Source organism: Ailuropoda melanoleuca, chromosome 7, assembly GCF_002007445.2.
Source record: "Ailuropoda melanoleuca isolate Jingjing chromosome 7, ASM200744v2, whole genome shotgun sequence".
NCBI classification, from domain to species: Eukaryota; Metazoa; Chordata; class Mammalia; order Carnivora; family Ursidae; genus Ailuropoda; species Ailuropoda melanoleuca.
This window is the reverse complement of record NC_048224.1, coordinates 32,209,293-32,230,630: the sequence shown is the minus strand read 5'-3', so window position 1 is coordinate 32,230,630 and position 21,338 is coordinate 32,209,293. Positions and strand designations below refer to the sequence as shown.

The 21,338-nt window shown below is 32.6% G+C and overlaps 1 long non-coding RNA gene and 1 other non-coding gene across 2 annotated transcripts in view; both read right to left on the bottom strand.

Moving 5' to 3' along the window:
* Positions 1–3,500: 3,500 nt before the first annotated feature.
* LOC109490699 overlaps positions 3,501–21,338 on the bottom strand; it is a 29,976-nt gene continuing 12,138 nt past the window's right edge. The window contains exons 3-5 of the long non-coding RNA XR_002144068.2: positions 18,190–18,330; positions 6,217–6,357; positions 3,501–3,589 (exon numbers count right to left, since the gene is read on the bottom strand). This is a non-coding gene — a long non-coding RNA (uncharacterized LOC109490699). The remainder of the gene's footprint in view (positions 3,590–6,216; positions 6,358–18,189; positions 18,331–21,338) is intronic.
* Positions 12,047–12,152, bottom strand: LOC117803183. The gene has a single exon (XR_004626877.1). It is a non-coding gene; the product is annotated as a U6 spliceosomal RNA (small nuclear RNA).

Here is a 21,338-nt window from a genome sequence, read left to right as displayed (position 1 = left end):
TTTTTTTTCTGATTTCTGTAATGTCATCTATCAAATAAATACCAACTTTCAAATCATATGCTCTGGAGTCCTCAGTACAATCTCAGTAAAGCAATAATAATTGTGAAGTCTAATTTAGAATACTTTTACCCATTTTTATACAACATACTATGAAAAATGGAATAGAAGTTAAAAAGATAGTCTAATTGGAAAATATTATGTTGACCAGTCCTGAATAAATAACATCACTTACCATATCATTTGAAAAGACACAGATTGCAGACTGAAATAAGCATAAAGTTAGTACAGTAAAAACTGTTTCAAAAATCTACTGTCTTATTGCTGCTGGGCCATCAGAAATATGACTACAATATTCCAAGCAATTGAGAAGGAAAAAAAGGAATGACTCCTAACCTATTGTGGAGAAAAAAAGTGCATTATAATGGTTTTGCATTTCTGGCTACATATTTCCCCATGTGACTGAGAAAAAGAGAAAAAGATCCAAATTAGTATAAATCAGATGTTATCTAAGGAAAAACTGAAATTACATTTACCTATATTAGGAAACTAAAAAATCAATACAGAGGGATAATGTGATAAAGAGGTTAAAGGCATAAGTTCCGGAGATGAAGAATCATAGTTCAAATCCTGGCTATTCCACTTGTAATCTCTTTGGTAGTGTGCAAATCACCTCTCTGTGCCTTAGGTTCCTAATCTGTATGTTCATAGTATCTGTCTCAGAATAGTTTTTATGTTGTATATGATAGTGTCCATAACATATTTAATCATATCTCAGTGTTTGCCCTAATTTTTGGTGTTAGTTCATTATTATCCCATTCTCTCCAGCAAAGGTGGTATAGGAAGCTCACATATTCGGGTTGCATTCTTAGTCCTGGTGAACTAACACAGTTGTTGGACTATGCCAGGTTCATGGGTTATCTATCACTGGTCTGCACTGTAATGCTCAACTTTAGTAGATCCCCATTTACCTTGTCACTCTTCACAAAATTATTGCTCAAGGCTGCATGTAGTTGTGACTTTTATTGAGTAGATTTTCTGATATTCAGAAATGATATTCTGAATATAATTACAATATAACAAAGACTTCACCCATATTCTTAAAAAGTCTTTCATTTATTCTCACTGACCATTAACCCTTACGATGTGCCAGTTACATTGTCTGCTTTTTTTCTCTTTCTGTAAGGCCCCATCTACCTTTTCCTCAGATTTTCCTGGAAAGTCCAAATTTCTCACTTAATCATAAAAATTAATCTTGCTCTTTTGTGTCAATGTTTTTATTTCTAGACAATGCCCAAGGCAATATATTTTAAGAGCTAATTAACAGCTCACTGTATGTTCCTAATGATAGAAGATAATTATTCCAGAGTAAGAAAGTAATTAAAAATTATTGAGCATCTATTTTATTTCAGGTATATTTTTAGTTTTAAACAAATAAAAAAAAAATACGCTATTTGGAAACCAAAGAATGTTGGAAGAATACATATCTAGAAAATGGCAGGTCCAGAATCTAGACACATGTTCTGTGTACCACACTATGTTGCTATGTTTTTCTCAACTTTTACATAGAGAATCTTTCTTTTAGATTATACTTATGTAATCTAATCAGCTATGTACATATCTTGCCTTCAGAGCTGTATTAATTCAATTTAATAGTAGTATTTATTGAAACTATTCAAGAGAAAAAAATACAAACAATGGCTGTGGAATGCCTTTTGCCCCTTTTACTCTTATTTTAAATGCTGAACTGTGTGAGTAGCTGGGAGAAAAGGAGCTCCTATTACTTTATTTCCCCCCCCTTTTCCCCTATTATTTTAGAACAATTGGTAGAGTGATTCTTTGTTGAAAGACTCATTTGAGGCATGGTTTGCTAAACAGTTTAAGGGGTCCAGTATAAAATGAAAATGCAGGGCACTGGTTTGGGGCAGGAAATCATTTTCTTTTTCTTCAGAGCCTACCAACCTGGCCCATAGAGACCTTGAAGGGATTGCAGCTTTCATGCTGGGATGTACTCAGTATCTGGATGGGGAGTACGTGAGAGTTCCCCATCAAGTCCCTTTGGAGCCACCACTGAGTTGCCGCCAGAGTCAGGGAGGCTGCCACCTTGCCCAGCCCCAGATGCTACAAGGCTCTCACTTAAATCTGACCCTATCCACTCCATTTATAAAACATAAATTCAAAGATAATTTTAAAATGATGACAACAGAACATGAAACTTAATTGCAGGGCCTTTTTAAGTGCTGGGCACTGTGCAACTTCACTGACCAATGGAGCCAACCTCTATTAGAGGAATTGAAAGAGACTTCAAATACAATTCCTTTGGAAGGGTTACACTGCTGTCCATAGTTAATGCTGATTCCTGCTCATGAAGATAAGGAGAGCTCAACATTTCTCTGGTAGATGCCCACTGGGGCCTTAGGCTCAGATTATAGAAGATGGACTGGAAACTTGCCACGAGGCTAGCTGCCTAAATAGGGATATTAGGGGATATAAAAATGTTTGACAGATACAATGGAAGAAAATGATATTCTAGATCAAGTAAACAGTATAATAAAAATACCAGGAGGGGGAAGGATAAAATATATTTTGGAAAAAAAAAAAGAATGTTGATATATATTGTTGGATTAAAGGAGAAAGGTAGGAAAATAGTGGGAGTAAGATTGAAAATAAGTTAGTACCCAATTGTAAATGTTTTACATTTATTTATTTATTATTTATTTATTTTTCATGCTAATTCAAACAATTTTATTTTAATGCTTTACATTTAAATTGAAAAAAATGTGTGAAATTGAAAAATGATCCATTAAAGGGAAATGGTGTGGACTGGTATTGGTTGATACATATTTTAATTTTATTGACATCAATTTTGTTCCCTGATGATGGTTTTGAGTTTACTCAAAACAACTGCATGTTCACAAAGTTTATTTGCTAAATTTCAATCTGTCAAGGAGAACTGTGTTATAAATGGGGAAAACTAGGAATTAGGAACCTGAATGCTAGCATTTTTGGTATTTTTAGAACATCCAGGTAGAAATAAGCCTTGTAAAGGGGGAATTCTGGGGGATAATAGCCTAGTGTAAGTGTAGATTTTCCAATTCATATAAGAACCAAACCAAATTATGAAAGTATAAAAATATAAAATGAAAAAAAGTTCAGTGTGGAAATTAGAGAATAATGTCAAACACATAACTGCAAACTTTGAGGAAATCCTGAAATTCCTGACAAAAGAATTATGTGGTGAAGGAGAGAAGCATCACTCTGTATTCCAATCTTCAAGGGGCAAGAGCTGAAGGCAAAGCCAAGGTAGGATAGTAGGAAAAAAATGGATGACTTAACTAAGACTGTCTTAACAGTTTGACAAAACAGAATCCACAAACAACTATGTGTAGGTGGGATGTGAGTTAGGTCAGAACACACACGGAAAGAGACATGGTATGGAGAGTAGATTTTTAATTGATATTTTCACCATTGTGTGATGTGTTCATTCAAAATTAGAGCTGGCAAGCAATTTCCATGACAGGAAGATAGCAACTGAGTGGGATTTTATACTCCTCCAGGGTGTTAGAATTTTCAGTGTGTCTTCATGGTAGTCCTAGAATATAATCAGACCAGAGTTGCATCAGAAGCTAAAAATTCCTCTATTCCTCTACTGAAGCTGTGAGTTCCAAACTCACTACTATAGGATTCTGAGTTATTAAGTCTGTGAAATAAACTAATTTCATATGCCTCCTTTCATGGGCAGAATTGTGTTCCCAAAATTCAGATGTTGAAATCCTAACCCCTAGTATCTCAGAATGTTTCTGTATTTGGAGATAAGGACATTAAATAGGTGATTTTGGTTAACTGAGGTCATTAAATTGGGCCCCAATCCAATATAACTAGTGTCTCTATAAGAAGATATTAGGACACAGACACACAGAGGAGAAACAAATGAAGAGGGAAATGTTATCTAGAAGCCAAGGACAGATGTCTCAGAAGAAATCAACTCTGTAAACATCTTGATCTTAGATTTCTGTCTTCCAGAACTATGAGAAAACAAATTTGTTGTTTAGGCCATCTAGTCTATGATACTTTATTATGGAATCTCTAAAAAACAAACACACCCCTCCTACATAAGTTCTAAGAAAGACTTATTAACTATAACTACGAAAAGTTAAAGGCTGTCCGATTGATATCCATTTATTACTAGGTTTAAGAAAATATGTGTTTTGAATATAATTAGTTCAAGTATAGTATTCCCTCCCTTATCTGTGGGGATACATTCCAAGACTCCAGTGGATGCCTGAAACTACAGATAGTACTGAATCTTATATATACTGTGATTTTTCCTATGCATACCTAGGAAAAGCTTAATTTATAAATCAGGCATCATAAGATATTAACAGCGATGCTAATAATAAAATAGAACAATTATAATAGAATGCTGTAGTAAAAGTTATGTGGATGTGGTCTGTCTCTCTCCCCCAAAATACCTTATTGTATTGTGTTCACCCTTATGATGATATGTGATGAAAAACTGCCTACATGGTGGGATGAAGTGAGGTGAATGATGTAGGCATTGTGACATAGTGTTAGGCTACTACTGACATTTAACAATAAGTCAGAAGAAGGATCATCTGCTTCTGGACCAGTTACCATGGGTAACTAAAACCATGGAAAGTAAAACCTTAAACGGGGGAGCTACGGTAGTTATGGATAGGAGGGAATGCTATGAAAGAGAAGTCTCTGAAGACATAAACAGAACATACTGAATTCAGTTGATGGCTATACTTTTTTTTTTCAGATCAATTCATTTATTAAAGTAAATTAGCAGCAACAAATAGCTCTATTTCCTTGAAAATTAAAGACCTCTTTTATTAAATGTATTTCAGATGATTCTATTCCTTCAGCATTCTATGGATGGCATTTATGTCTAAATAAGAACACTTTAGCTATAATCAAATCATCTTTGAGACTTTCCAACTACCTAATATTATTTTGAATTTCAGGAGGATTCAATATTAATAGGAGATATATATTAATGGTTGGTTCATTTATAAGCTGGTTTCACAAGTGCTGCACATCTTAAATCCCCTTTTGAAATTTCTTCTCTGTCCTCTTTATTATTACCATTTTCCCAACTAGTATATCATTTATTCTCCAAAAATTCCTTTAAACAAAACTAGTGGTGCAAAAGTTTTTCTTTGTAGGTATGATAATAATAGGTGAGGCAAAAAAAACCTTACATATTAAACATCACTATCCTAAAATTAGATGTCCATTACACTAAAAGAGTATTTCTCCTTTCTCTTCCCATCCCATCCCTCCCCTCCTCTTCTTCCTCCCCACTCCTCTCTTTTTTCTTTTTTCTTTTCTTTTCTTTCTTTTTTCTTTTCTTTTCTTCTTTTCTTTTCCTTTCTTTTCTTTTCTTTTCTTTTTTCTTTTTCTTTTCTTTCTTTTCTTTTCTCTTTTATTTTCTTTTTTTTTCTTTCTTTTCTTTTTTCAGTAGGCTCCATGCCCAGTGTGGGGCCACAAACTCATGACCATGAGATTGAGACCCAGCTGAGATGAAGAGCTAGACACCCAACCAACTGAACCACCCAGATGCCCCTCTCCCTGGCTTTCTTATGCTCTTTATTGCTGTCTTACCCTTGCCTCTTAAAATAACTTTCTCTAGCACCAACTGTCAGCTTCCTTCTCTCCCCATAAAAAAAAAGAGAAAAAAAAAAGAAAAAAATAATCCCTGTTTATTTCTTATGTAGAGAAATTGACTTTTTGTAAAGTAAACTCTGGGTTATGCTTAGAAGGCCTCATCTTTCATGCTCAACTATCCCATTATTCTGTTAAGGTACTTTACCTGAGATGAAGAGAATTTCTTTTACTAAGTGGAAGTTACTTTCCCTGGTAAATCAACTGAATCAATTGGTATGCAGCTTTTTCTTTTTTGTTAATTTTTACAAGCAATGATTAATGAGAAGCTAAGACAACAACATGAAATTAATAGGGAACTATCAGAGATAAAAGAATTTAAACCAAAAAAATTCTATACTAGAATATAATGCCCTTAGAAGTAGTAAATACAGTAAATGTAACAATGATGGGTTAACTGGTGTGCATACACACACAAAGTCTATTAAAATTCTAAAGAAAAGAATAAAGCAATGACATGAATAAAAATTTAAAAAATAGTTGTTAAATCAAAAATGTAGTGTTTTAAAATTCTTAATACACTTCACCTACAGGCAATTCACAGTAGGGCTTCTGATGGATGGGAGACTGTTCACAGAGTCATAATCTTGATCATCCTCTTTTGCTTCACTCCCGTTAGGTGATTTAGGGAATCATTCCCATTAAAGCTGTTCTCCTTGTTTGCCTGTAATCCTTGAATAAAGGTCAGGGGAAGAATAATCATCCTACATTCATAGCTACCTATATGTCACAACTGTGGTACCAGCGTGATGATCCTTTTGTATCTTTTCTGCCTAGAAAGAAAACCAGGTGGCAATGATCTTTACATGGCAATGTGTTAAAGAAAAAAGCTGTCTCATAACCTATTTTTGGACCATGGTGGTGAACTACTGCTACCAAAGGTTTCTGCCTTTCCTCAACCTTAGGCTACTCTCTTTACATAGCTTTTCAGATCTTTATCAGCTTTCTTTCTTTCTTTCTTTTTTTTTTTAAGACTTTATTTGACAGAGTGTGTGAGAACAGCAAGCACAAGCGCACAATCAGGGGAGCAGCAGGCAAAGGGAGAGGGAGAAGCAGCCTTCCCTCTGAGCAGGCAGCCTAATGCCAGAATTCATCGCAGGACACTGGGATCATGACCTGAGCTGAAGGCAGATGCTTAACTGACTGAGCCACCCAGTGTCCCTCTTTATCATCTATTAATATTCATTCATTCATATCTCCAGAACTGAGCTTGAATTTCAAATCAGCAGTTGATATTAATTTTCATCTTTCCATTTTTTTCTGGTTTTTCATATATCTGAAGTTGAAAAGATACTGATATTTGTGCAACCCTTGATGTAAGAAGATCTAAAAGTTAAAGCTAGTCAAAGACAAAAATGCCCTACTGTGTGTCAAATCATTATGTTGTACAACTGAAACTAATGTAAAATTGTGTGAAGTATACTTCAATTAAAAAAAAAAAAGCCCTATTCTAAAAGGCACTTGACATGCTCAAATAGACCTTCCAAGGAACATTCAAGAGAAATGTTTTAGATGTGATTTATGTTAAAATTGTCTTAAGTATGCTTTTATTTAAATATATCATTAGATTTCCAAACATATTGTATAGTGCTTAATCTTGGTATCAATAAAAACCACACCTTTCCTTTTTTTTACTCTACAAAAATGTATTTCCAATTCCCAGGCATATTTTTGATTTAACTTCCTTTACTTCCTTTATCCCAAGGCTGAACTGCTCCATTCCATGTTCTTTACCCTCTATATACACCATGAAACATCTTTCTTTTATTATTGCCAGCTATAGGAATAAGAAATGAAATTACTGTGGCAACTATTCCTGTTTGCATGCAATAACTTAGGAAATGTAAAATATTAGTATATAATTTTTTGAAAACCACTAAACTAATTCTTGAACAGATTTAGCACCTTGATTAGATTTCCTGTTATGTTTTCCCTAGTATTTTAATTAGGAAACTAGGAGTTACTCTCTGGATATCCTCCCCCCTATATTTTATTCTAAAAAATATTTTTCATTTGTAACATATTATACTTTATTTCCACAGGCAATTTTGTTTTTATCAAGTGTTAGGCTCCAGATTAGGTTGAAGGCACAAGTATTATTTAAATCATTTAACAAGGAAAAGCTTGAAATGGAAGCAGGGCTTTCTTAGAAATTATTAGATGTCTCCAGATGCCGTATTGAATGATCAAAACACCAGAATTCATCCCTCCAGTGAAATTTCTAATGATTTATTGTCTGATGGATTAAAAATAGTTGTGAAAGAGCATGATGCAAAAATACTGAAATTACCAAAAAAAAAAGTCCAGGAGAGATAGATGAATATTTCACATTATTAATAAGATTTTGAGCATTTCTTTGTCTTAAAATGATTACTCCCCTCTCATTTTTAAAGAGAATAATCCAGGATTTAGCAAGTTATTCTTTCGTTACTTGACAAAGTCCAAGGGAATTTGAATAATGTTTCTTTAGAATTTTTTTTCATATAAACTCTGGACTATCACTTTCTCAATGAGGCCAAACTTTGTGTAAAAAATAATGCAGGTGTCTACAAAACTTGCATATAAGTTTTGAATGTTTATGGGCCTTAGGTTAATACCTTCTCCTTGGGAGGCAAACTTTTTGTGTACTTCATGAAGAAACTTTAGAAAACTTTACTCTGTAAACCCACAGAGTAGTGGTTTTGGATTTCTGCTATCTCTTGTGAAACTGAGCCCTACCTTAGAACTGTATTAATGATGCTTTATCTACCTAGCCATCCTCCTTTCCCCCCAGTTATCAAAATAGGTTAGCTTCACTTGGACCTCATTTTTGTCACTTAGGTGGTTTCATCACATTTCAAGAACCATTACAGAATGACTGTCACCTCTTCTACAGAAATAACTTAAATTCCCTTAACCTGAAGTAGCAAAGTTCAGTAGTAAGTTACTTAGCCATCAAACCTATAAGACAATGTCAAACATGAAGCATTTTTTGAAAAAAATAACTATTTCATGTCTTGTAGTACTTGGAAAGCCTATATTATCAGAGTTATATAGGAACTTAAAAGAAGAAAATCCAAGCAGCTTCTAGCTTTATAGAAGCAAAAGCTACAAAAGAAATGCAGGCTGTGTTTATGATGCAAAAACAGCAGAAAAATGAATAGCCCAGCCAATTAGTTATATGTACGGGCGTGTATGTGCATGTGTGGATAGTTTGGGCATTAACGGTCAATCCTTTAATATATGTATACCAAGGAAATCCTTATGTAGGAGGGGTTAGAGAACAATCTTGATAATTAAAAGATAGTCTTATTTCTCTCCTTTCATCTAATATGATATCTGGTATGACATACTCACCTCAGCTATGCATTATTTTCTAGTTCAGTAGGAACTGACCTATTTGTGATGCAGTATTAATAGGTTACACTATCCAAAGCTATAATTTCTCAAGTATCTGTCATCATATTATAGCCTGAGTTCTTATCATTCTCTTTCCTGGATCCAGAGTCTCATGGATTCTTACTACATTCCTGTCTTGGGTTCTGAACAATATCTCTAAATCCTTTCAGTAATCGTCATTTTTTTTATCTAAGTAATTTGAATATGTTCCTATTACAAGATATTTCCTGACAAAAATAGACTGGACTTTACATATATATAAAGGAAATATTTTAATTGACTTAAAGGTTCAACTACATTAAAAATTATGAAATTTGCATGAGAAATGTACTTTTTCCCCCCATTGGAATCTTGTAAATAGCTCAAACACTGGGGATAAAGGATTTTCAGCTGAAGAAAATGATGTCCCTGCTCTTAATCACCATGGAAAATAGAGCAGAATATGAGGCAAACATTTGGACTATAAGAGTAGACATCTCCTGTCTCAATTCCAGGTTTTATGGAAGTATAACATCATAAGCAATTCCAGTGGGGGTAGAGTGATATGCCTCTGGGCATATATGTCAGAATAGAAATGAGAAATTAGTGGTACCACTGTCCTTTTCTTTCGTTTGGGTTTAGCAGCAGAAACAAATTCTGGCAGCATCACCAAATCAGAAAGCACAAAACCATTGTATTTTTTAAAAATTCTAACTTAGAATCAATGTCAAAGTAGTAGTCCAGCAGAGTTTAAGATGCTGTCTCCTGGTGAGAACCATGAGGATCAAAGACTCATCCTTTGGATATAGAGAGAACCATGCCCTTTCTTCAAGATAGGAATAGAGCAGCGTAGATATAGTAGGGGTCACAAACAGAGAGTTGCTGGGCTTGCAGAGTGGATTTCTTTTTGGCATAATCTATAGTAGTGGTGATGTCATGGCCAGAGAAGAATTGGAAAAAAAAAATTTAAGATTTTATTTATTTATTTGGGAGAGAGAGTGAGAGCATGGCCAGAGTGAGCAGCAGGCAGAAGGAGAAGCAGGCTCCTCACTGTGCAGGGAGCCCAATGTTGGGCTTGATCCCAGGACCCTGGGATCATGATCTGAGCCAAAGGCAGATGACACTTAACTGACTGAGCCACCCAGATGCCCCTGGAAAATTTTTCTAGAGCACATTTGTCAGAATTAATGTATTCTGTCACTGGCCCTTCCTGTTCTACAGGGTTATGACCAGTAAGCATTACATGCATAGATCACTAGATATGGAAATCAAATATCAATATAAATTAATTTTGGCAAGAATTTGAAAAAAAATGTCAATAGAAAACATGGCAAAGCCTGATGACAGAAGAGAAGCTTCCTTCTTTTCACCTCACATTTAAATTTCATAACCCCTTTCTTTTTATCAATTTACCTCTTAGACTCTATCTACAGCAGCTCCATACTTGATTATCTTCCAGATGAAACGATTTTTTATTAAATATCTCTATAGTTGCATGGCAGCAACATTATGTTTATAAGATAGACATATATAAGCAGATATTCAGTAATGCAACATTTATTCTATGGTATGAGTTCACTTCTAGTTGGTACATTCCCTCAGCCTTCAGAATTTCAATGAAAAGTGTGCTTTATGTTCTTTCTCACAATTTTTATCCATCAAATTTTTCATAAACTGGGTCTTAGTTAAACTTCATTGTTCCAAAACAACCAGAATATATTTTTGGCTCCTATTTTCTTGTTGCAGTCTTAAATAACAGACTACTAGCATTTCGTGAGGGAAATAATTAAAGAAAAGCTATCCAGAAATATAATTCAGGTTTCCATTTATCGATACCTAATACTTCAAAGGAAATCTCACACAGTGGACTTGCTAGACCTTATCTTCTCCTTAACGCTGAAAGCCAAATGTGAGATAAGTTTGATGTGAGTTACATCTTACTTGGCCCTAGAAAAGGACTGAATTCTCAAAATAATACTTTGAAATTTCTGAAAAAAATGAAGGTCTTCTTTATTCTAATTCCTTGAGGAGAAAATTTCTTCATCTCAGGAAAGTAATCTATGTACCTCTACCCATAAATAGATCTTTGCCCTCTGAAGTTCCAGATATGCACATTTTGATTCCCATAATGATTCTTATTCTTTTTAACCCCAGTTGTGATCTTATGTGTGAACACAACAGTCAAAACTATGTTAATAATCTACCTGTGTATACTAAAGCCAAGCAGGAGCGAGGATGATTAAAATGATGGTATTGAATTTCATCAACAGAGCCCTTCATCTCCCCTCGTGGCAGTTAGATACCAAATATTAAAAATACTGCATATATTTATTGAAGCTTAGCCAGAGCACCTTTGTGTAAAGTGTACAGTGTGTTCTACTTATGCTCTCTTTAGGATTTGTTGGATGTACTGTGTATGCACACAGACACCCACACACACAGTTGCTGTCTGCATATAAGTGTGTGTGTTTAATTTGAACAATATTTCTATATCACCAGTGAAAGACTCTGGTAGAACCTGCAGTGAAAAATATATCTTGTGCCATAGACTAAAATGGGACCACCTAACTCTTTCTTGAATCAAACTTATTGCCATTCAGAGGAAAAAAATCAGAGAAAGGCTTATTTTTGTTTTGATGGGTTTTATTTTTCATTAATAATTATTAGAATTAACTATATATTTTACCAGCTTTCTTTCTCATCATTATTTGTTATATTTCATGATTCTTTATTGATAAATTTATTAGTGTGCAAGAATACATTTAATAGTAATTCATTGTTAGAAGGTCATTGGGTAGTAGATTTTGAGTGCTTACATTTCTGAAAATGTTTTTATTTAGCTCTCTGTAGTATATGCTACTGTGGTTGGGTATGAGTCTAGGTTCTGACTATTTTGGTTAATACTGATTGATTGACCTCTAGAGGATTCCAAGTATGTCTCATGTCAGTCAGATTTTTATTCCTTTGTAGATAATCTTGTGATACTATTGTGTTTGCTATGAGTAAAAATGTTTATTCTCTCTGGAAACATTTTGTGTGTCATTCTTGTGCAGGGGCCATTACTAATTTTTGTGCTGTTCCAGTTTTAGTATTATGTGCTGCTAAAGCAAGTTCTCTCTGGAAACTTCTTATATTGCACTTTTTTGTTTTTCACTTTTTAAAAATATATATAATTTACCATGTTGTTCCTTAAATTGTGCAGTTTTATATGAAATACATCATAAAACACATATGAAACATATATGTGACACATGAGGAAAAAGAAAACAAATATCTCTGAGCCCACAAATCAGCTTCAATATAAAATTTTCTGTTCTTCAAGCGTCCCCAGTGGGGTTTCCATGACAACCAATCCCCCCTTCTCTCTATTTTTTTTCCCTCTTCTCTCTTCTAAAGGACTGCTAGCCTCAATTTTGTTTTATCTTTTGTCTGTGTTTAGAATGTCATCAATGTCATCAATGTGTGAATTCCTAAAAATTATATTTTAAGTTACATGTATTCGACATCTAAATACATGATATCATACTGTAATTTTGGGGCTTTCATATTTCCTTTTCTGTAAATTGCCTCTATGTATGTCCACTTTGCTTCCGGATACTTTGTTTTTTTGTAAGTTTATAGGCATCTTATGTATAATCTCAGTCCTAAATTGTGCAGTGAAATGTGTTGAAAATATCATTGATTAGTTTAAAGCGCTGTCATATGACACTGCGATAATTATGGCATCTTTGGAAATAATACTTGATACTTATCTGGCAGGTAAATCCTGGGAATTCCTGGACTATTCTTGGCCTTTTACCACTTAAAATTTGTAGTGTGTTTATTAATTTCTACCAAATCCTTTTGGGATTTTGATTAGAATTGAATTGAATTTATATATCATTTTTGATAAATGTGGGATCTTGTGGTATTAAATTTTCTAATTTATAAGTATGTGATGTCTCTTAATATCTCTTTCAATATATATCAGTGAGCTTTATGTATACTAAATATAAATTATACATAAACTGTATAAATTATACATAAATATGATAAATGCATTTTTTTTGTAAAAATTTTGCCCACATTCTCTTAGATTTTACCCCTTAGGTACATTAGAATTTTTGGTGCTATGTTAAGTGATATATTTTAATTAGTTATTAGTTTTAATATAAGGTGTAGTAAAATTTCAAATATTAATTTGTATACAAATGTTCCATTGTTAATTTTAATAATTTTGTACAATCTACAATTTTTACAGCCTACTTGTAGATTCTTTTTTCTATACCATCTGTAAAAATAAAGAATCTGACTTGTTTTTTCCTATATCATTATCTATGTTTTTTACTTGATTTATTGCCCTAGACAATGTCCCCAGAAGAATATGAAATAAAATCAGTAAGAATGGATGTCTTTTACTTGTTTCTGGTCATAAAATAAGTACTTTAAATATTTCATGTTATGTATTTGTTTCAAGTTTTACAGTAGTTAAGGATTGTCAGGTTAAGAACATTTTATTTTCTGCTTTTCTTGCTAAGGATTTTTGCGAAAATAATGAACAGACTGTGATTCCTTAATCCCCATTTTTGTAACTATTGGGGTGATTACTTGATTTTCTCATATACAAGTTAGTTTATATTAATTTTTTTGTAATACTAAAAAATAAATTCCTGTAGAAAGTTTAAATTATCCAAGGTGTATTATCACCTTAATTGGTTCTTAATTTGGCTTGAGGATATTTAAGATATTTGCATTTATGTTTAATGTGAGATTTTCTTATAGTTCTATTTTTAATATTGTCTTTATTAGAGTTGGTACCAAGGTTAGGAGATTTGGTTAAAGTAATATAGATATGTTCTCTTTCTGGACTTTATAATAATTGTGGTAAATTTGATTTATCTGTTATTTGAATGTTAGTTGGTAATACTACTTGGACCTGCCCTTTTTTGTAGGATGATTTTTAAAAATCGTATCAGGTTTTATCATGATTAGAGTAATATTAAGCTTTTTTTGCTTTGAGTCAGCTTTGGCAAATATGATATTTTCTTGGGGAGTATAAGTTTTTAAATTTATTGGGATAAAGATTTCACAGTTTTTAAATATTGGTGTCCACTGTTTTCATTCATGTTTTACTTTCCTAATATGGTGTGTTTTTTGCTTTCTTGCTTTCTTCATCAATCTTCATAAATCTTAAAAGCTTATGAATCTTATATTTTTTAAGAAGCTCACTTTTGTTGATATGTTGATCTCATATTTTTAAATTTATTTATGATTTCTTTTTGGTTTTTGATATTTAATTACATTATGTTTTAGTTTTTCTAATTTGTTAAGTTGCATTATAGAAAGTCTCTACTGCAATTTTTTTTAAAAGGTTTTATTTTACTTATTAATTTGAGAGTGAGAGAAAGAGCATGAGTGAGGGGGAAGACAGGTGGTGGTGGGGAGTGGGGGTGGTGCAGAGAGAGAAGAAGAATCAGAATCCCTGCCAATAGCAGAGCCCAACATTGGGCTCTATTCCAGAACCCTGAGATAATGACCTGAGCCAAAGTCAGATGCTTAAGTGCTCCTCTACTGCAATTTTAATTAGATCCACAAGTTTTATTATACAGTTTTGTTATTACTTTTTCCTCATGCTTTTATTAAAAATATGTTATTCCTTGATTTATATAAGGATAGTTATTAATTTCCAATCAGAATTTTCCTAAATTATGTGTACTCTTGATTTTTAACTTAATTAATTTGTGACCAGATTTTTTTTTTTCATGTTTTGAATCTTGCTTTAGAGCTTTGAATGAGATCAGTTTTCATGAGCGGACCTTGCATACTGGAGAAAAAGGCATATATTTTCTTAGTTATTAGGTATAAAGTTATATATTTATCTAGTATATTTAGGTGTTCGTTATGTTGAATTTTCAAAATTCTTACTTATATTTATTGTCTGTCATTTCCAGAGAGAGATGAATTAAATTTTCCCAGTAGGATGTTGGATCTATGTCTCCTTTTAATTCTGGCAATTTTTGCTTTATATTTTTAAGATACTTTTGTTAGTTGCATCAAAGATTAGAATCATCATATTTCCCTGGTGCACTGAAACATATGTTATTGGTAGCAACTCTCCTTTCATTTCAAACTTTTATTTCTCCATTAGTGATTCTTTTGATTTATTTCAAAATGTCAATACCAATGATCTTTTGGTATTAATCTATAGTTTTTTAATCTGCCATTGTATAATTATTATTTTTATTTTTTATTCATAAAATTTCACTGATGTTTTTATTGATATGGGAAATACTTGTAATGGGCTGCTTTTTGTTTAGTGTGAAACATAATATTTATATGAAATTATATGGAGATATATAATGTATCTATTTTTCATGAGTTTAGGAATGTTCATTTATGTCAAACTACACTTGATAATTTTATAGAAAACCAGAATGTGCTCCTGCGATTCGGATGTGTCACCCTCATTCTTTTGGAGTTCAAGGTTCCAATTTGCTAAGTACAGCAAACTACCCAAAGGCATTGTCCTATCTTTACCAATCCATAACTTCATAACAACTATTATAAATATAGAATAATGGGGGTTGGAGAGAAAGATAGAAACACACATAGAGGGAGAGAGAGAATTTTACATAAAGTATTTTTTAAGTTTGTTGGACTTCCTAGTTTATCATCTTGTCTTGAATTATTGCAACACACATGTCCTGAGAAAAGTAACTAGATTGCAAAAATAAATGAGGTTAAACTTGTCACATCATGCACTTCTAAAGAAGTTATGGACAGTACTTAAACACAGACTATTTATTCTGAGTAATTCTATCTTATATTGGAGTGAAGGATTTATCTACTCTGTAAGTGCTTACTAGCTTACAAGAAATTTCTCTAGAAAAGCTTTACTTCTGCCAGGGTTTACCCCCAGATTCATAAGTCGATTTAAATATGCTTTTAATTTTTTAGAGATGCTTACATATGTCTAGAATAAAGAATTACAATGAATCAACCTAAAATTCTAACGTAGCATTTCTGAAATAGAACACATATATGTACACATGCATTCACATATACATACACAAACATATATACATGCTCTATATTTACATAGAATCACCTAAATTTTGCACGTTTTTCATTGCACATGCCATCAGTTTTAATGAAAGGTACATTGCCAAAAGTAGGACAAAATATTAGTTTCCTTTTACAATAAAAAATAAGTTCAATGTAGTAATTATTTAATAAGTATTTCTGTGTATCATGACTCTTGAATGCTAAATCCATCATAAATTTTATCTTATTTTCATAAAATTTTAGAAGCATAATATTGAAATCTACAGTTTATTTTTCAAATCAAATATACAATTTTCTAGATAGAGATTTTAGTGACTATCATTAAAATTTCTTAGAATTGTTAATATTTCTTATTGTAAATAGTTGAATTCATTCCAGGAAATTTAGTTTACTGGTTATTTTTCTATAATGTAACACCTGATTTTTTAATTTCTTTCGGTTGCCCTCAAATGTATAGCCTTCAAAATTAGAAGACAAAGTGCATTAAAAAACATGTATTTGAAAAAGAGTAAAACCATCTGATTAGAAAATACTTAAAGTAATAAAATCATCATGAAGGAAAAATATATTTCCCTATATTTTTAGTAAAGTGAGACAACATAGGGTCCTCTTAATTTTGACTTATAATTATTTCTTTATGCTTTGCTTTAAGATAAGCTAAATTCCATCATTATTTTTTGAATGCATGTAAATGGATTCACATAGCATGCTGGCATTTAAAAAAAATCTTGGCTATCAGTTTTCTAAATTGTCAGAGCAGCAGAGTATTTGGTATTTCAAACATTTCTTTTTCAGAAATAATGTGTTTATTGCTTATTGTTTTATAATTCCCAGTGATTGAAATGGATATTATGAAGGATTACAAGCAATCACTTATCATTCTTCGTTTATATCTCTGGCATTTGTAATATTTTATATTACTGTGGCTTAAAATAGCACATACAGTGAAAGATTGACTTTGGTCTATATGACTTGCCATTTATTAAAAATATTTGTTTTCAGTTTATTAATGAGTTTTAAAACCATACAATTTAACTTATTAGGAAATTAAAATTTCTTTCAGTGCCTTTCTACTACTAAGAAAACCTGAAGCCCAGGGCCATCTGGGTGGCTTGGTCAGTTAAGTGTCTGCCTTCGGCTCAGGTCATGATCCCTGGGTCCTGAGATGGAGCCCCCGCATTGGGCTCCCTGCTCAGCGGGGAGTCTGCTTCTCCCTCTTCCCCTCCCCCTCCCCCCTGCTCATGCATGCTCTCTCTCTTCTCGTTCACTCTGTCTCTCAAATAAAATCTTAAACAAAAATAAAAGAAACCCTTAAGTCCAATAATGTTCAAATTACTTGTCTAGATTAACTTTAGACTTTAACTCCACTCTCCTGAATACTAGTTAACCAGCCTAAAGTCCCTCTAATTTAGGGTATTTCGATAATGACTAAGCATGAGTTTATGTGGATTTATAAGTATATATCATTTGACCTCCAACCATCATCCATTGAAATCTCCTTTTATGGATATGAGTGTGACTGTTTTAAAAAGTATCAGTGCTGGGGGATTGGGTGGCTCAGTCATTTGAGTGGCAGACTCTTGATTTTAGTTCAGGTCATGATCTCAGTGTCCTGAGATTGAGCCTTAGGTGCGGCTCTGCACTCAGTGGGAAGTCTGCTCGGGATTCTCTCTCTCTCCCTCTCCCTCTGCCTTTCCCCTTGTTTGCACGTGGGCGCATTCTCTTTCTCAAATAAATAAATCTTTAAAAAATGTATCAGTATTAAAGTAAAACAATGCAAAAACAATTTAGCCAGTTACCAATATTCACTACGTTCAGAAATCATACATGAAACAGTTTTCTAGTGGACTTTATATCTATACTCATCATTATATGATTCATATGACACTAGATATATCAGTTTTCCCTTATTCTATTCAATTGTTAGTAGAATATAAGACAATGTAAACTGATTAATTGAAATGTAAAAAAAAATAGGAATTATGGAAGTACTTCTTGATGACATATAAAGATAAGGGGAAAACATGAGATATTCTGGAAAGTATCTTGTTAGAATTAATTCCTTAATAATATTGTAGGATAGATAAACAGATGAATCTTTACCTTTTCTCCAGTCATAATTCATTTTTTTCCTCATGCTCTTTAGAATCAGTGCTATTTGGATGTGAGATGATATTTTTCCATTGGGTTCAGCGTTTTATATTCTTTTTCTTGTCCCTCCTTCATGACTACATAATGGGTGAGCTAGGATTCAAATGCATGTTTTCAGTTTCCAGGTCTTTGTTCTCTATAGCATATTCCTGCAAATACACTTCATGTAACTTAATAATTAGAGTGCAATATTTATGAAGAGACACACTAAAGTATATAGGGAGTGGGGAGAGTAGTAGCAGGACAGGTTCCTTTGAGACTGATGGTACCAAGCAATTATGCATTGAACAGTTGCCTTTCTTAAGAAATTATATAGTGGGGACTTTACACATATGATGTAATTTTAGCATAACTATGCATTTTTGCAGATATAGAAATGATGCTATGATGAAACTGAGGCTGAGGTGTTTAAGAAAATTCACCAAAATCTCAGAACAATTAAGCCACAAAATCATGGTCTAAATCCTCGTGTCCAATGAGATTTAAATTCAGATTGCAATCTTGGTTTTACCATTAGCTGTGAAAATTTATTCCTGTTACTTAACCTCTCTGTGCCTTAAACAGAGATGACATATTTGGATTGTTATGAGGATTAAATAGCAATGCAAGAAAAATGTTTAGCAAATAGTTAGTGGTCAGTAAATATTAGTTGATTTTGCTGTTGCTGTTGTTTCAATTTAGAAAGATTTTGTAGTTTAAGCATTTCATTAGTGATTTGAAATATGATTATAATATTGAAATATTTTTCTATATTTTGCCATTGCTTTTACAGGATTTTCCTGGTTCTATAGTAATGTGGTCTATGACTTCTCACTTAGTAGGTGACTTCTAAATTTCTGTCTTTTTTTCAGTGATTGCTATTTGTTTTTTTCATTAATGGTACTTGATACCTCCTAGAAATAAAATTGAATACATACACAAGTAGTGATTTATATTTTAAATGTATCTAATAGTTTTTTAAATTTTTAAACTTTATTATTATTATTTATGTTTCTGATATAGAATTAGGACCATAGATATAAAAACAGATTTCCTAAATTTTTACTGCTACTCAATTAATAAAGCAAATAAATGGGCTTTTCAAACTAGATTATAACGTTTATTTATACCTCCAGAATGTGAAATGTTGTTTTAATCTGTGATAATACTTTTTAATGATTCACTTTAAGTTCCACATTGAATACATAGAGAAACAATATTTTGTTATCTTATTACTAAACTCAATCTTTTGATAGTTTAATATTTATTGTATGGTATAATAATGTGAGAAATAGAAATATAAATTACTCAGCTATCAGAAAGAACGAATTCTCAACATTTGCTGCAAACATCGACGGCACTGGAGGAGATAATGCTAAGTGAAATAAGTCAAGCAGAGAAAGACAATTATCATATGGTTTCTCTCATCTATGGAACATAAGAACTAGGATGATTGGTAGGGGAAGAAAGGGATAAAGAAAGGGGGGGTAATCAGAAGGGGGAATGAAACATGAGAGACTATGGACTATGAGAAGCAAACTGAAGACTTCAGAGGGCAGGGGGTGGGAATGGGATAGACTGATGATGGGTAGTAAGGAGGGCACGTATTGCATGGTGCACTGGGTGTTATACGCAATTAATGAAGCATCGAAATTTGCATTGGAATCTGGGGATGTACTGTATGGTGACTAACATAATATAATAATAAAATAAAAAAAAGAAATATTAAAATAAAATATAGAATAACAATTAGAGTCTAAATAATTTCTGTTTTTCTCCATGTGACATATGTCCTACCAAAAAGCACAAATAAAGTTTAATTAGTGGATAGAGGGAACTCATGCACTTTTTTTTTTTGAAATGTAATTATACACACAATTGAAGAATGGCTGAAACTATGAGTCAATCCCCTTTCATTAATAGAGCATAAATTCTGACAATTGTCTAGTAATAAAATCTAGGTTTATTAATATCTCTGCTACTTCTACTTTCTCTAGACTATACAATAAGATATTTATGGAGTAAATGATGTGACCATCTCTACTCTGCATAGTTACATGAATTAATTACAGCCAGAATGGAAAATCTATTAAAATTTTCATGCAAATAAGTTCACCATTTTAAATTAATTCTTTGTAGTGCCAATAATAAGAAATGTTTCTAAATCTATAAAACTGAATTGATAATTTAAAGACATTTTAACTCATTGCAAAAGCTGGGGCACCTGGGTGGCACAGCGGTTAAGCATCTGCCTTCGGCTCAGGGCATGGTCCCGGCGTTATGGGATCGAGCCCCACATCAGGCTCCTCTGATAGGAGCCTGCTTTGTCCTCTCCCACTCCCCCTTCTTGTGTTCCTTCTCTCACTGGCTGTCTCTATCTCTGTCAAATAAATAAATAAAATCTTTAAAAAAAATTCATTGCAAAAACTGATGCATACTCCACAAAGATTGGACAGAGAATATTTTGATGAAATTTGAATGCCCAGCAGACAAGGATCACATATGAGTTAAATGATAGTTTCTCATATACCATCCTACTATTAAACATTATTAAAATTCAGCAAAATTAAAGTTCAGTATGTATCATAGACCTTAAATAATAAAACCTTGAAAAGTCTTCATTGACAAAGTTCTGTTGTACTTCTGGAAGGACCTTTAAAATTTCCTTTTTCTCTATGTCTTTCCTTCTTAGTTTTTCCATGCTCATGTTTTCAATTATTTCTATGCTGTTTAGCATCTTTTTTTCTTATAACATTCTCTACATGATATAACATTACAGAGATAGAATTAATGATTGCCTCTGGGGATGAGTTTATAGCCAGTATTAATGGAATAAAAATTTATAACTCCAGAGCCACACCTCTGTTTCTAAATTTAAAACTTGATGTACCTTGGGTATTGACTATTGCTTCATTCTTTCTAAACAATGTCTCTACCAAAAATGTTTTCTTTTACAATAGTGTCTATGTAATACAAAAATCATTTTAATTTAGTGAAAAGGAAATAAATTATTGACTCTAGAACTTAGGAATTTGAAGCCAATTTTATTCCAATAATTATTCTGTATGATGATTTTATATAGAGAAATATATAACGAAAGTTCCTGTATCTAAATGGACCGA